Below are 4,491 nucleotides of genomic sequence, written 5' to 3'. Positions count from 1 at the left end.
CTCAGTATCATTTATAAGCAGAAATGTTCTTTTTTTTGTGCTAATAATACTGTAAGCAGGAAAGGTAAAGGAGGTGGGGGGGGTTTCCTGCTTAAAAATACATAGTTATTCGTTATTTCTAGCTACATTATTAAAAATAAAGTATGGTTTCAAACTGGATATTGACTCCCCAATCCCCCTTTTCCCCCCCAGCATATGTTCAATTTTTTTGTCTCCAGCGCTCCTCTTAAGTTATTTACTGGCAAAGTAGACTTCAAATTATAAAGTGCTATTAATAAGAACCCACAAAAACACATTAGCCCTAACTCAGCAATTTTCAACCTTTTTTATCTCATGGCACACATAAACTATTACTAAATTCTGTGGCACACCAAAAAATGTATTTTTTGCCAATCTCACAAAATAGGTATGATTTTTATTGATCTACAAAAAGAAAAAAATAATAGTAATTACCTGCCCTTCTTGCTCCAAAATAACACTTTAAAAAATCAGGTGCCTATACTTGTGTATGAGGATGCCTGGTACCAAGAATTAACCAATTAGATGCAACCTTATTATGCAACATGGCCAATAAATGCAACTGTATTATTCGACCTATATATTTGTGGTTAAAGGCAGGGCATTCCCATCAGACAGCTATTGTTGTGTAGGCTGTTGTCATATCTAAATTTGACAATCTATGGAAAACGAGGTCAGTGCCCCCTGATTAAATAGGTATTACATGTTTTAAGAATTCTTGGCAGCACACCAGTTGAAAATTGTTGGCCTAAGTAAAACAGCTTTAATTTTCTTTAGGATAGCATTCCAAAAGTAAGCAATTCTACCATGCTCGGGTAGTTTCCATTTCTGGGTCCAAAGGTACTTGCTCTGGTGCACATCTTCTATCCTGAGGAAACAGGAGAGGGCTCCAGGAGAGCAAATGCTGAAATACTGAGGCTAATATATGGAATTAGCATTGTATTCTCATATCCTATTGGTTAGCTTTTTCTTTGTCTTGAGGCCTAATTTTTTTTTTTTTTTTTTAATCTGTCTTGATTGATTTCTGAGAGAGGAAGGGGGAGAGAGAAACATCAATGATTAGAGTCATTGATCAGCTGCTTCCTACATGCCCCCTACTGGGGATTGAGCCTGCAACCTGGGCATGTGCCCTGACCCGGAATCAAACCGTGATCTCCTGGTTCATGGGTCGCTCAACCACTGAGCCACACCGGCTGGGCTGAAATTCTAATTTTAAAACTGGATTCTAAGTATCAGGCTGAGCCAGAGTAGCAAGGAAGTAAATAATATAATTGATGTTCTGAAAGTCTAGGTATTTGGTATATCAATTAGGATATCCTTAAGGTCACTCACCCAGATTAGTAAGGCATTTTGGGTTGCAGTATAGAGATCTTAATTAATGCTGATTAAAATATTTTGTACACATTTTGTGAAAGTTTGACCAGAGGTGCACAGTCCCCTCCTGGGAGCACGTCTGCGCCTTTCCCTCTCTTTCCCCCCAATAGGTGTGCATATCCTAAACTCTAAGGGACTCAGTGAGACTTGTAACCAGGGAAGCAATGGGCAGCAAGTGACAGCTGGTCCCAGGTTACCCCTTGAACCCCTGTCCCCAAGGCCTGCTTTTCTCTGACTTTCCAGTGAGCTGACAGCAGCCCTGTCTTGGCTCACTTGTTCCCCATAATATTTCTAGAGAGCTAAAACAGCCCCACCTAGGCTCTCCTGTTGGTGGTTGTATCCTAAGCCCTTTCTTGTTTCACTGTTACCAGTTCTCAAAAAACAAACACGTGGGAGCCACATACATGAAATGATCCGTTCTGGCTAGGTTCCTTTAAGCTCATTTTGAACTGATAGCATGGGTGTAAACAGAATGATGCTGAATTTTTTGTTGTTCATAATTTAGGGAGCCCTCTAAGGAAAGTAATTGTGAATTAGATGTAGAAATGTTTAAAACAAGCAAATAGCTCATGGTTTCTAAAAATTGGAAATAAACACAACTACAAAGTTCCATTTAATAAGCAGTGTACCTATCAGAACAACAAAGTTCCATTTATGTGTGATGCACCTATGTAATTGCTACATTTTTCACTACATACTGTATGACAGTTTTATAGTGTTTTCAGTAGAATAGAAGATAATCCCATCTTGAGCAGGTTTTTTTGATAGCTGAATATGCTATCTGCTCTCAGCTTATGCCCTACAAATGGGAATTTGAGAAACTCATTTAATCACCATCATAAAGTTTTACAGCTATTGTTAACTATACTTTTTTTTTTTTAATGTCTTTATTGATTTCAAAGAGAGAAAAGGAGGAGGAGAGAGATACAGACACATCAGTGATGAGAGAGCCACCGATCTGCTGCCTCCTGCACATCCCCCCTGGGGATTGAGCCTGAAACCCGGGCTTGTGCCCTGACCTGGAATCCAACCTGAATCTCCTGGATCATTGGTTGATGCTCAACCGCTGAGCCACGCTGGCCAGGCTTGTTAACTATACTTGTTACCTATTGATTTTAGGGAATTTTGAGGGGTTTTAATGTATGGGAGATTAGGGGAGAATCTCAATAGAATATTCATCAGCTTTATGCTGATGCACCAAAGTGAGGTTTATTCCCTTAACTTCATCTATCCTTGGGTGTGGTTGGCAAATGGCACTAATTGGATTTCTGTTATCTCCTTGAGTAGGATGATTTAAGCTACTTACCGTGCCCTGATTGGAGAGAAGTGTAACCATTTACTCCTAAGTGTCCTTGGTAGGGAAGATAGGATTTTTTTATTTACTAGATGGCTATAAACTGCTTGGCCATTTGTCTGTTTCCCTACTTTGCTTTTCATGGCTTACTAGCCTGCCTCAAATTATTATTTTTCTTAGTTTTTGAGAACACAAACACAGTCCCTCACTACACAAATTATGCAGTCAAGTTTCCCACGTTTGAGGAAGTCACAGGGGTCAAAATATCCAGAGTGCAATGGGAAAACCACCTTAGTGATCATGGTCTCTCTCAAAACGCCCTCTGCTTGACTTTTGCAACAGACCAGCTTGCCTCTGTTTCAGTGCCAGAATTCTATCTTCATTGGACTTTTGGATCTTGCCCCTGATGTCAGGACCCAAGGGAGTGCTGGGATTATTCCTGGAAGCCATTTCTTACAACAGGGTCTCTATCAGTTACTTTAACCATACCTATAGATACCACTAAATCAAACTCTGTTTTCCCAACTAACCTTTTCACCTAGCTTGTGGTCACTGTAGAACCACCCTAAATGATAGGTAGCTTAAGGGGAAAGAGATCTTAACCAATAGCAAGATGTTTTCTGAAAATTTTGTGCATTTGGGCCAGGTAAATTGTTAAGGCCCTCTTCTGAGGAGTAAATGTGATAAAGAGCATAAAGCACTGACCCTGGCATGTACTAAACACTCAAAAATTATCAATGAGGGTATTAAAAACTTGCTGGTACTGAAACTGATAGACACCCCAGTAAAGAAATGAAATTGGAGTCCTGAAACATTGTCTCAATATAATTTAGAGTGCTAGGTTAGAAATATGGTATCTCTAGTTCTGTGTAGTTTGGTTCGTTTTGCAACATGAGAAAAACAATTTAAGTATTTTATAAAGTGTGGCTACATAAATTTCATAATCCTTACAGCAAATGAAGTTGTTAGTACTGTATTAACATTTCACAAGAGGAAACTGCTATAGGCTGTGGGGAAAGGCACCAGATATCTGGGTGGGGTCACACCAACCTGGGTTCAGCAAACTCTGTACTTGAGTTCTGGCTAGGAAAGAATTCAGATCCAAGACCAAAACATTTATTTAGTAAATCACTGAGGTAGAAAAGTAATTCCTAGAAGAAATGGGTTTAGGAAACAAGTTACAGAGGGGCCCTTGGAGCTTGGGAGTGAGGAACCTAAGGGTAAGGCACTGGAGGGAGGGGAGGAGGAAGGGAGAGGTGCAAGTGTGCTTGGGAGGAGGAGAGCACTCTTCATCCGCAGGCCTGTGGGTTTTAAGGGTGGAGATTTTAGGGGAGGTCCCAGGGGAAAGTCTCAGTAGAATATTCAGCTGCTTTCCAGGTGTGTTCTTTCAGGGTCTAGGTCTCCACTGATTGATTGGGGGGGACCAGGGCAGGGGGTCATTGTCCAACGCATCTGGTCCTGAGGTCAGCCATGGAGTCGGCTGTCTGGTTTTGCTGCTTTTCTGGGCCTGAAATACAACCGAAGCCTAGATGTAATCTCTAGGGAGGAAAGGTCAGGGGGTCCAAACCGCAGGATCAGGATATGCTAGCAAAGGAAAGCCATCCTGGGGGTGAGATCCCACCCTACAATTACCAGTTGCTAGACACCTGGGGCTTCCCACCCTGATGGCCTGGCCCATCCTCCTTGCTCTGCTCATGTCCATCTGCCTATCACAAAACTAAAAGGTTAAAGACTTTCCTTGTTGCAGAGTATGTTCCCATTTGCATCTGATCATTTTTGACTTCCTGAAGCTCAATTTCTCTTTC

This window comes from Miniopterus natalensis, chromosome 2, assembly GCF_054644295.1.
Source record: "Miniopterus natalensis isolate mMinNat1 chromosome 2, mMinNat1.hap1, whole genome shotgun sequence".
Classification (NCBI taxonomy): domain Eukaryota; kingdom Metazoa; phylum Chordata; class Mammalia; order Chiroptera; family Miniopteridae; genus Miniopterus; species Miniopterus natalensis.
The sequence above is the reverse complement of the archived record's forward strand: the minus strand, read 5'-3'. Positions refer to the sequence as shown.